This window comes from Salvelinus alpinus, chromosome 7 (genome assembly GCF_045679555.1).
Source record: "Salvelinus alpinus chromosome 7, SLU_Salpinus.1, whole genome shotgun sequence".
Taxonomy (NCBI): domain Eukaryota; kingdom Metazoa; phylum Chordata; class Actinopteri; order Salmoniformes; family Salmonidae; genus Salvelinus; species Salvelinus alpinus.
This window is the reverse complement of record NC_092092.1, coordinates 14,315,764-14,328,846: the sequence shown is the minus strand read 5'-3', so window position 1 is coordinate 14,328,846 and position 13,083 is coordinate 14,315,764. Positions and strand designations below refer to the sequence as shown.

The window sequence follows — 13,083 nt, the reverse complement described above, 5'->3', positions numbered from 1 at the left end:
TTTTTTGTCTTATATAACCATACCAAACGTAACATATCATACTAATTTGAGTGTCCCAGAATTTACGTTTACTACGTTCCATCTAGGTCTATGAGACCAGGATGCTCAGATGTACTCAAGAGGCATACAACGCAGCTCAGGCATAGCCTATAGGCCTACTGCTTCTATGTGTTTTATGTGTTCGCTCAGGTTGACGGTGCGGACCGAACCTCCCCATACCGAATGGTTCTGTACGAATACATGAACTGTTACACCCTGACTATTTACTATACCTCAACTAAACACAGTCACCCTACTAGACCTGGACTGTCGTCAGTCAGTCAGTCAGTCAGTGTACACACACTGTACAAACTGTTTCTATACTGTAGACTAGGTAGGTACACACTGTACAAACTGTTTCTATACTGTAGACTAGGTAGGTACACACTATACAAACTGTTTCTATACTGTAGACTAGGTAGGTACACACACTATACAAACTGTTTCTATACTGTAGACTAGGTAGGTACACACACTATACAAACTGTTTCTATACTGTAGACTAGGTAGGTACACTGTAACTGGGCTAGCGTCATCTATCCCCCGATGCAGCCGGTTGCTAGGACACCACGGTTCCGCCACAATACAAAACAAACAGAAGGCGCAATGAGGCTGAACATCACAGGCTCAGCCTTGGTTCAACTCTAGAGAAGGTGCATGGAGGCAGGATAATGAGGCTGAACATCACAGGCTCAGCCTTGGTTCAACTCTAGAGAAGGTGCATGGAGGCAGGATAATGAGGCTGAACATCACAGGCTCAGCCTTGGTTCACCTCTAGAGAAGGTGCATGGAGGCAGGATAATGAGGCTGAACATCACAGGCTCAGCCTTGGTTCACCTCTAGAGAAGGTGCATGGAGGCAGGATAATGAGGCAGAACATCACAGGCTCAGCCTTGGTTCACCTCTAGAGAAGGTGCATGGAGGCAGGATAATGAGGCTGAACATCACAGGCTCAGCCTTGGTTCAACTCTAGAGAAGGTGCATGGAGGCAGGATAATGAGGCTGAACATCACAGGCTCAGCCTTGGTTCACCTCTAGAGAAGGTGCATGGAGGCAGGATAATGAGGCTGAACATCACAGGCTCAGCCTTGGTTCAACTCTAGAGAAGGTGCATGGAGGCAGGATAATGAGGCTGAACATCACAGGCTCAGCCTTGGTTCAACTCTAGAGAAGGTGCATGGAGGCAGGATAATGAGGCTGAACATCACAGGCTCAGCCTTGGTTCAACTCTAGAGAAGGTGCATGGAGGCAGGATAATGAGGCTGAACATCACAGGCTCAGCCTTGGTTCAACTCTAGAGAAGGTGCATGGAGGCAGGATAATGAGGCTGAACATCACAGGCTCAGCCTTGGTTCAACTCTAGAGAAGGTGCATGGAGGCAGGATAATGAGGCTGAACATCACAGGCTCAGCCTTGGTTCAACTCTAGAGAAGGTGCATGGAGGCAGGATAATGAGGCTGAACATCACAGGCTCAGCCTTGGTTCAACTCTAGAGAAGGTGCATGGAGGCAGGATAATGAGGCAGAACATCACAGGCTCAGCCTTGGTTCAACTCTAGAGAAGGTGCATGGAGGCAGGATAATGAGGCTGAACATCACAGGCTCAGCCTTGGTTCAACTCTAGAGAAGGTGCATGGAGGCAGGATAATGAGGCTGAACATCACAGGCTCAGCCTTGGTTCAACTCTAGAGAAGGTGCATGGAGGCAGGATAATGAGGCTGAACATCACAGGCTCAGCCTTGGTTCAACTCTAGAGAAGGTGCATGGAGGCAGGATAATGAGGCTGAACATCACAGGCTCAGCCTTGGTTCAACTCTAGAGAAGGTGCATGGAGGCAGGATAATGAGGCTGAACATCACAGGCTCAGCCTTGGTTCACCTCTAGAGAAGGTGCATGGAGGCAGGATAATGAGGCTGAACATCACAGGCTCAGCCTTGGTTCAACTCTAGAGAAGGTGCATGGAGGCAGGATAATGAGGCTGAACATCACAGGCTCAGCCTTGGTTCAACTCTAGAGAAGGTGCATGGAGGCAGGATAATGAGGCTGAACATCACAGGCTCAGCCTTGGTTCAACTCTAGAGAAGGTGCATGGAGGCAGGATAATGAGGCTGAACATCACAGGCTCAGCCTTGGTTCAACTCTAGAGAAGGTGCATGGAGGCAGGATAATGAGGCTGAACATCACAGGCCCAGCCTTGGTTCAACTCTAGAGAAGGTGCATGGAGGCAGGATAATGAGGCTGAACATCACAGGCTCAGCCTTGGTTCAACTCTAGAGAAGGTGCATGGAGGCAGGATAATGAGGCTGAACATCACAGGCTCAGCCTTGGTTCAACTCTAGAGAAGGTGCATGGAGGCAGGATAATGAGGCTGAACATCACAGGCTCAGCCTTAGTTCACCTCTAGAGAAGTTGCATGGAGGCAGGATAATGAGGCTGAACATCACAGGCTCAGCCTTGGTTCAACTCTAGAGAAGGTGCATGGAGGCAGGATAATGAGGTTGATCATCACAGGCTCAGCCTTGGTTCACCTCTAGAGAAGGTGCATGGAGGCAGGATAATGAGGCAGAACATCACAGGCTCAGCCTTGGTTCAACTCTAGAGAAGGTGCATGGAGGCAGGATAATGAGGCAGAACATCACAGGCTCAGCCTTAGTTCAACTCTAGAGAAGGTGCATGGAGGCAGGATAATGAGGCTGAACATCACAGGCTCAGCCTTGGTTCAACTCTAGAGAAGGTGCATGGAGGCAGGATAATGAGGTTGATCATCACAGGCTCAGCCTTGGTTCACCTCTAGAGAAGGTGCATGGAGGCAGGATAATGAGGCAGAACATCACAGGCTCAGCCTTGGTTCAACTCTAGAGAAGGTGCATGGAGGCAGGATAATGAGGCAGAACATCACAGGCTCAGCCTTAGTTCAACTCTAGAGAAGGTGCATGGAGGCAGGATAATGAGGCTGAACATCACAGGCTCAGCCTTGGTTCAACTCTAGAGAAGGTGCATGGAGGCAGGATAATGAGGTTGATCATCACAGGCTCAGCCTTGGTTCACCTCTAGAGAAGGTGCATGGAGGCAGGATAATGAGGCAGAACATCACAGGCTCAGCCTTAGTTCAACTCTAGAGAAGGTGCATGGAGGCAGGATAATGAGGCAGAACATCACACACTAAGCATCTAAGCACTTGGTTCAACTCTAGAGCAGGCCAGCAGCATACCACCCTGAATCCCACCGCTGGCTTGCCTCTGAAGCTAAGCAGGGTTGGTCCTGATCGGTCCCTGGATGGGAGACCAGATGCTGCTGGAAGTGGTGTTGGAGGGCCAGTAGGAGGCACTCTTTCCTCTGGTCTAAAGAAATATCCCAATGCCCCAGGGCAGTAATTGGGGACATTGCCCTGTGTAGGGTGTTGTCTTCTGGATGGGATGTTAAATGGGTGTCCTGACGCTAAATTCCCAATCTGGCCCTTATACCATCACGGTTACCTAATCAGCCCCAACTTACAATTGGCTCAATCTTTCACCTGTAACTATTCCCCAGGTTGTTGCTGTAAATGGGGTTTTAGCAGTCAACTTACCTGGTTAAATAAATGGTGCATGGAGGCAGAACAACACAGGCTAAACCTTGATTGAAATCACTGTCTGCTAGATGGGTAGGGTCAATGGGCTGTGTGATCTTCTACTGGGAGATGACTGGGTGATTTCATGCCAGCGTAAGCCAAAAATATTTTGGGTATCTCAAGATTATTCTGGCAATTCTCACATAGAAACTTCATTGGAAGGATGAATGTTTCACGTGCTTTTTACATTTGAAAATCATAAAAAAGTGGCCCCTTTTGGACATATGGTACACCCCCCTGGGTCACTCCTCTTTTCAGTTCGCTGCAGCGACTGGAACGAGCGGCAACAAACACTCAAACTGGACAGTTTTATCTCCATCTCTTCATTCAAAGACTCATTCCTGGACACTCTTACTGACAGTTGTGGCTGCTTCACATGATGATGCATTGTCTCTATCTTCTGTGCTCAATAATGTTTGTACCATGTTTTGTGCTGCTGCCATGTTGTCCTGTTGTGTTGCTGCAATGCTGTTTTTGTCATCTTAGGTCTCTCTTCATGTAGTGTTGTCTCTTGTCGCGACGTGTGTTTTGTCCTATATTTTTTATCCCGGCCCCCGTCCCCGCAGGAGGCCTTTTGGTAGGCCGTCATTGAAAATAAGAATTTGTTCTTAACTGACTTGCCTAGTTAAATATTAAACAGGTCTCCTGTAAGACCATACGATTTGTAAAGTGATACAGACAACATCTTGGAGTCATTATACTCCTTATAGCGCTCCAACATATGGAGTATTGCTACATTCTGGAATACAACTGTTCACATATATTCAATCACGTTGATCAATGGAACATACATTCTAATGTCTGAGACCTGCTCGTCATTACCGTAACATACATTCTAATACCTGAAACCTGCTCGTCATTACAGTAACATATATTACTGCAATATATTCAATCTCAAGGAGGATCAATGGAAACAGGATGCACCTGAGCTCAATGTAGTCTCATAGCAAAGGGTCTGAATACTTATGTAAATAAGGTTTCTGTTTTTAAAAATGTTAATACATTTGCAAACTTTTGTAAAAAAAAATACGTTTTCACTATGTCATTATGGGGTATTGTGTGTATATTGAGGATTAAAAAAAAAAAAAAAAGTCATCCATTTTAGAATAAGGCTGTAACGTAACAAAATGTGGGAAAAGGGGAGGGGTCTGAATATTTTAGGAAGGCACTATTATTACAAACAAAATTCTACAAATGAGCTAAAAAAAAATGCAAAGGATTATTTTTTATGTTGACTAAATGAATATGAACATTGTGAAGAACATGACCTGCACAAAAGTCAGATTAGGATATAGGCCAAGGCCTAGAATAGATTATAAATAGGATTTTTGTTGTATGTTCAACTAGCTAGATGAACACGGTTTACATCTGACCCGCTGATAATTATGAAGCTAAATGTTAGCTAGTTATCTTGTAGTGTCTGCATTGCCACGGTTGGTATGGAAGCAGGCTCAGTGGGTTCAGCAGGACATTTTGGTACAGCTGTAGCAGTCAACAGTCAATAACAAGCTGTAGGACATGAATTCATTCATGTTTTAACCTAGTTTTTCTAGAATTTGTCTTTCAGCATAAACCTGCTGTCCACCACCAGTACAAGGAGATGATCAAGGGTGAACAAGCAACAATTCAGGTATTTTTGTCTTTGTACTTTGAGCATATTGCTTGGACTTGGGGGGGGTCAATAACTTATTGCTGAGATGCAGGCTAGAATATCTTGTCTATTTTAGTCTGCTTTCCTCCTTTACAGCTGTAATGGTCTGGAGCCTGGTGTTGTTGTGGCCGAAGAGCTTTCACTCCGATGGAACCAGGTTTCACTCCTTTACAGCTGTAACGGTCTGGAGCCTGGTGTTGTTGTGACCGAAGAAAGAGCTTTCACTCAGATGGAACCAGGTTTCACTCCTTTACAGCTGTAACGGTCTGGAGCCTGGTGTTGTTGTGACCAAAGAGCTTTCACTCCGATGGAACCAGGTTTCACTCCTTTACAGCTGTAACGGTCTGGAGCCTGGTGTTGTTGTGACCAAAGAGCTTTCACTCCGATGGAACCAGGTTTCACTCCTTTACAGCTGTAACGGTCTGGAGCCTGGTGTTGTGACCGAAGAGCTTTCACTCAGATGGAACCAGGTTTCACTCCTTTACAGCTGTAACGGTCTGGAGCCTGGTGGTGTTGTGACCGAAGAGCTTTCACTCAGATGGAACCAGGTTTCACTCCTTTACAGCTGTAACGGTCTGGAGCCTGGTGGTGTTGTGACCGAAGAGCTTTCACTCAGATGGAACCAGGTTTCACTCCTTTACAGCTGTAACGGTCTGGAGCCTGGTGGTGTTGTGACCGAAGAGCTTTCACTCAGATGGAACCAGGTTTCACTCCTTTACAGCTGTAACGGTCTGGAGCCTGGTGTTGTGACCGAAGAGCTTTCACTCCGATGGAACCAGGTTTCAGCTGCTGCACAACGTTGACTTCCTTCCTCCCAGAGAGGTGAAACCATCCCCCAGACTGGACACAACCCGGCAAACAATGAAAAGGCCACAGATACTACATGTCCTGCTTCAAAGGGCAGAAATGTGCTCTCAGGCTAGATTCCTTTGTTCATATCATCACCTGAACCAAAGTTCCTCAAAAGGATCTGATGATATAGGCCTAAAACAGTGTTTTCACCTAAGCCTTTGTGTTTTTAAGGTTCTACCTAAATTGTAGGCTACTACCATTTGGTCTCGCTTTAAATGACGTGCATCTTATTAAAAAGGCTTCATAAACACGACATAAACACGTCATGCTTTATAAAGGGTTCATAAATGTGGCATAACCACCAATGTCAAACGTGACATAACCCACTCTGTGAAATATGACAAACCTGTGCTTTATAAGCGACAAGCGTCGCTTAATAAAAGGCCTTATAAATCACAATAAAAATGTAGGCTTCACAAAACATTTATAACCCATCATGCATCTTGGTAGAGCATTACAACGCCAGGATATTGGGTTTTGATTCCCAGGACCAACGATACGTAAAAATGTATTCACGCATGACTAAGTCACTTTGGATAAAAGCGTCTGCTAAAACGTGATATATTATATTTCACTAAAACATTTATAGGATGGCACAACCTCTTCCCCCTCTTGGATGCATAGCCAATAGTGGACTTGACCTCAACTTCCCCCAGAATGCAATGCTGCAGGATGACACACTAAAGTGCAGTCATGCACAGCAAAAAACTGTGTTAGGGGCTTTTAAAAATCAGTTTACACATTTTACTTATTTTTTTACCCCCAAAAAATGCAGTTTTGGTTTAGTTTTTCCATGTTCTGAATTTCCTCCATCTTGTCTGTTTTACCCCAGTTTTCACACTACTAAAGCAAAAAAAACTGGATCTTCTGTGCTCACAACAATGTTTAACCAAATCAGGGGATTACTTTTTTAGGTCTGGGAAAATCTAAGAAACGTTGACTTGAGTGTAATTATTATTTCACTAAGTTTTTCTTAATTCCAGCTATAATAATACAAATCGTTTAATGTTTCCACACTAAAGTCAGAATAAACAAAATAAATGAGATATCGGTCGGGCTCTAGACATAACCCATTTCATCTCAGAGCCTATACCAAAGCACGAGAAACAATCCTGTACTGATAAAATATTAAGCCATTTGTCTTTTGCATATAACTGTGGGCTGGGCTGTAGACGGCACTTACTTTAATATTTTTTCAATAGACGATTAATCTTGCAGAATGTACGGCCAGTGTTGGCACTCAGTAAAGGCGGTGGGCTGTAGACAGTCACTGCAAAAGAGTACGCCCACACCTTTACAGAAATGTTATCAAATTTGCCTTTATGCTTTTCATTTTGTGGCCCAGTTTCAACATTTCCAAATTATACAGCAAATGAGGGCGTTTCTGTTACCATAAAAGGAGGGGTGTAAGACTCATTCACCAGTACACAAATACGGAGCTGATTTATCAATGAAAACATGCATATATACACGTAGCGTACGACAGTTTGATAAATCCCATACGTGGAGCACGCAAATCCTACAATCTCCAGGTAAGCCAGAATTCTGTAAGAATTTCACAAACGGTTGATAAATGACTCCTTTGGTCTTTATGAATGGACGTTCGCACCAAAGGTATCTTAGCAACAGCCTGCCTGCTCCTGCTACAGCCACTGGTGGTAAGGAGTCAGGAAGGACAGTCCACAACTAACAAGTGACTAGTGTCAACCAGTGTGGCCTTATTTAGTGCAATACTTTTGACCAGAGCCCTGTAGTGCATTGAATAGGGCACCATTTGAAAAGCAACCATAAACTCAAGTGTTCTGTGCAGAAATGAGTGTTTTGATTAACTACAGACAAAACTAGGCCTTCATAAAGATAAGCTTGGTGAATATTATCTACTTTCACTAACAGCCACATTGTGTGTGTGTGTATACGCACATTTGTGTCCCATCAATATTTGACAAAAGCCCAGGCAGAGGCCATCTCATATTCAGCCTCTCTGTATAAGGGGCACTGGCGTTGTCACTGGACGTTCAAAGGAGCAGTGGTTTCAGTAGCTCTGGCGTTAGTGAAGGAATGCTGAGCATTAGCAAGCCGCACTAACGTCCTGGACCAGAGCTATTGGTTTCATTTATAGCTTGTACTACAAAACGACTCTGTCCCCAGAAAGCCCTCCTTAACCAGAGAGCATTCCCATAGTATGAGGGGCAGCCTGGCAATTTCTCTTTCACTGTGGGGACACTTGCGAAACTGTCACAGAAACTGCAGAATAGGCCTATGCAATGATTAATGAAACGCATTATGGTTGCAACACACGATGAAACCGATGTACAAACATAAGGAGTAGGCCTAGCTAACTATTATCATCACTAATATGTGGATGATCCATTTCCCTGAAAACACAGTGTCCTATAGGATTTGGGTTGTTTAGCATAGCTAAAATGACACACCGATTTACTGCACATGACATTAATCATGAGCAGTCCTGCGTATTTCTCTTTTGACTATTCTCTCAAAGTAACGTTATGCCTTGCGACATCGTAATGTTAACTAGCTAACTAGCGTAACGTTCGATAAGATTGAGCTGTTAACCTAAAGATACTAACGTTAGCATGCTAACGTTTGCTATTACACGAATTGTCTAGTTGAACTGACAATAGCAGCTGCTAGCTAGCCAGCTAACGTTAGCTATCAAAATGACATGTTTTTTTATGACAGCTTAGCTACGTCGCGTTAGTTAGCTAGTAAACAAAACGATTTAGCTAAGAACGATAACTAGCTACCCAACTAACGACGTTGGCGGGTGCATAGCGATGGTTTACCTGCTATTTGATACGCAGTGGCTTTTCCCAAGCCAACCAAGAAGACAGGCGAGCTCCACACACACCTCGATCCAAACGACCGAAACCTTCGTATTATATCCAGGTCTTGTATGATTCCCAGAAAATGAAATAGTCCCTTCAAAGCACACGCAGTATTTCGATCGTCGTCAAAAACACGATAAGCAGGAGTTAAGCAGCCCTCGAGACAATTACGGCAGCAGAAGCTAACCAAGGCAGTGGTGTTGGATCGGATGATGCGAGGGGCGTACCCATTGAAATGAATAGGGCGTACCAAAAACATAGAAATAGGATACATAGAAGAGATAGATCTATGTTCCTCTCAACACAGTGCGTTTAATGACAAATATTCCATATTTTTCCTCGTGCTCCCCTTTTAGTTGAGTAATCAATCAACGAACGTACAAGCTCTTATCAGATTATTATTATTATTTTTTTAAATACATAAACGTCGGTGCGCATTTGGTCCTAAATATGTTTGCTAATCATTGGGTCGCTTTTTGATGACGTATTTGACGTTGGCATGGGGCGTTCTTGAAAAGTAGTAGGGTACTAGGTGCAACTAGCCACCCCCTAAGAACAATGTCTAATTGCTGACACAAAAAAAGCAACGTTTAGAGAAAAAAAATGCTTTGTAGATAAACTATAAAGGGATATTAATTGCTACAGTTTTACACTTAAGTATTTCAATAAATATTTTTAGAAAAGGTGCATTTATTTCTCTCCATACAATCCACTATGTACCGTGCATGTTTTTAAATCCCAGTAGTCTTTAAAATGACATAAAGGAGAAAAAGGTTTTCAATAGTTGTTTTTAATTCATAAATATTCATTAGAATATAACTAAATACGACTGGAATATAACATTTAATAACAATAACTCAAAACTTAACTAATTCAATGTAACATTGATGTGGCAACTCTTATGCTTGGCTATTGCATGATTCTAATTTGTAAATAGGTCACAAATAATCCATCCCTATTAAATTGGAGCACAACTCATGGGCCAACCTCCTGTACCGCTCACACCTAATCCAGTCCCCACCTGTGACTGAAAACGGGGAGAAATGCCAATTGAAAAGCGCTCTTAAAAACGTAGCTAGCTATATGATATAAAATGCTGTGTAAAATAGCTAAAAAGGCAATAAAGTAACATTAACTGTAAAGCTATCAGTGACTAGTAGAAACATTTACAACTGCAATTAACTTTCGTTACCTTTTTTAATGTATTTTACCTCAGACGATCTGGTAGAAAGTTTGCTAGCAAGCACTCCTAGCAGCTTATGCTAATTAGCTAGCATTTTCTGCTATTGAAGTTGTAGCTTGCAAGTTAGCATAACTAGCGGTAACTGGGCTAGTCATTGTCTAAATGACATGCAGAAACACATTCATAACCAAAATGGGGTAACTATCCCACAGGGACCAGTTACCCCCTAGTGGGGGGGGGGGGGGTTCCCCCCAACACACTCATCCAACATATTACTACTTTACTAAAAAAAAAAAAAAAAAACATTTAACAAGTGGATTAATTATCTGAAGGCTTTCCTACTTGTATAGTTAAATAATTATATGTCTAACTTAATTGAAATACAGTGCATTCGGGAAGTATTCAGACCCCTTAACTTTTTTCACATTTTGTTAGGTTAGCCTTATTCTAAAAAATAAAAATGTATAATCCTCAGCAATCCACACACAATACCCATTAATGACAAAGCGAAAACAGTTTTAGACATTTTTACAAATGTATTAAAAATTAAATACAGAAATACCTTATTTAAGTATTCAGACCCTTTGCTATGAGACTAGAAATTGAGCTCAGGTGCATCCTGTTTCTATTGATCATCCTTGAGATGTTTCTACAACTTGATTGGAGTCCACCTGTGGTAAATTCAATTGATTGGATATGATTTGAAAACACACACACCGGTCTATATAAAAGGTCCCACAGTTGACAGTGCATGTCAGAGCAAAAACCAAGCCATCGAAGGAATTATCCATAGAGCTCTGAGACAGGATTGTGTCGAGGCACAGATCTGGGGAAGGGTACCAAAACAATTCTGCAGCATTGAAGGTCCCCGAGAACACAGTGGCCTCCATCAATCTTAAATGGAAGTAGTTTGGAACCACTAAGATTCTTCCTAGAGCTGGCCGCCCGGCCAAACTAAGCAATCGGGGGAGAAGGGCCTTGGTCAGGGAGGTGACCAAGAACCCGATTGTCACTGACAGAGTTCCAGAGTTCCTCTGTGGCGATGGGAGAACCTTCCAGAAGGACAACAATTTATGCAGCACTCCACCAATCAGACCTTTATGGTAGGTTGGCCAGACGGAAGCCACTCCTCAGTAAGTCACATGACAGCCCGCTTGGAGTTTTCCAAAAGGCACCTAGAGGTTCTCAGACTATGAGAAAGAAGATTATCTGGTCTGATCAAACCAAGATTGAACTCTTTGGCCTGAATGGCAAGCATCAAGTCTGGAGGAAACCTGGCACCATCCCTACGGTGAAACATGGTGTTGGTGGTGGCAGCATCATGTTGTGGGGATGTTTTTCAGCGGTAGGGACCGGGAGACTAGTCAGGATTGAGGCAAAGATTAACAGAGCAAAGTACAGAGTGATCCTTGATTAAAAACCTGCTGTAGAACGCTCAGGACCTTAGACCCGGACTTGAACCCGATCAAACATCTCAGGAGAGACCTGAAAATGACTGTGCAGCAACACTCCCCATCCAACCTGAGATTGAGAAGATCTGCCGAGAAGAATGGGCGGAACTCCCCAAATACAGGTGTGCCAAGCTTGTAGCATCATACCCAAGAAGACTCGAGGCTGTAATCGCTGCCAAAGGTGCTTCAACAAAGTACTGAGTTTGAATACTTATGTAAATAATCAGTTTTATAAATTAGCAATAATATATTTTTTACTGTTTTTGCTCTGTCATTCTGGGGTATTGTGTGTAGAAGGATGAGGGGGGGAAAAACAATTTAATACATTTTAGATTAAGGCTGTAACCTAACAAAATGTGGGAAAAGTAAAGGTCTGAATACTTTAAGGCACTGTATATCTACAACTTTTTCCCCAAAAAATGAGATACATCTCCAAACATTTTTTGTTGAGCAAGAGCAGTGGCAGTCAGGGAAAGTGTTCAGATGTTCATCACAGCTTCCGTATGGTATAAACTTCTGTACATGCATACCTTCTCACAGGTAGGACTGTAGAAATCTGACTCACCTACACTTTGCTCTGTATGTTACATAATTCGGTAGTTAAATCCGAATGAATGCAATATACGTGGGCAAACAAAGTGGCCAACTTCATTATTTTATATCCTTTCTTGAGAAACATTTACTTTACGTGTGAGGAATGTGGATAACTTCCGGGCTGTATTCATTAGTCGGACAGTGACAAACGAGTTTCTATTGGACACATTCAGGTAGGTCCCTCCCAGCGTCGTTCTGTTTGGTTTCTAGTGTATTCACTCCAGGGGCGTATTCCTTACCCCGATTCTGTCGCGAAACGTTTCTTAACAGGGAGCAAATGGAACGAAACGGGGAGGGATCTACCGGAAATGTGGCCAATATAAACTCCCGTTTAAGTTGCAAAACGGGAACTGTTTGGACTAGTGATGACACCCAAGGTATTATCCAGTCTGTCGGTAATAGTGTGATAAAGCGCGCTAGACCACCCGAGAGGTGGGCCAATTACTGGTTGAGCAGAGTAGCATGATGCAGCCATCACATTTGTTTGACCGGTGTTAAAGGATAGGACACCAACACACATAGCAAACAATTATCTTTATTAAATACACAATTTCATAAGACTGCGTGCATGAAATGCTAGGTGACCTAAATTCCTGCAGTCTCTGTAACCCAATCGGAAGTGCTGCAATGACCTGAAGGCCTAAGGCGCACATGCTACGTGTGATAACGCGCTTACGTGACACTACACACACACGCGCGTGAGGTTTACAATGAAGGAGAACTGAACATATAAGGTGATACTATTACTTCACTGCAACCCGGGCCTTTTAATAATGAAACGCGATTGTACAAACACACAAATTCACCGACTGCACATAGGGGCATCATAGCCTACGACACAGTCCACAGACCCACACA

General features: G+C 43.3%; 1 protein-coding gene across 2 annotated transcripts in view; it reads right to left on the bottom strand.

Annotated features, from left to right (window-relative positions):
• LOC139580508 (CSC1-like protein 2) overlaps window positions 1-9,215 on the bottom strand; it is a 111,451-nt gene extending 102,236 nt beyond the window's left edge. For both annotated transcript variants that reach the window (XM_071409269.1, XM_071409270.1), the window contains exon 1: window positions 8,956-9,215. The gene's annotated coding sequence lies outside the window, so the exon portion shown is untranslated. The remainder of the gene's footprint in view (window positions 1-8,955) is intronic.
• Window positions 9,216-13,083: the final 3,868 nt, after the last annotated feature.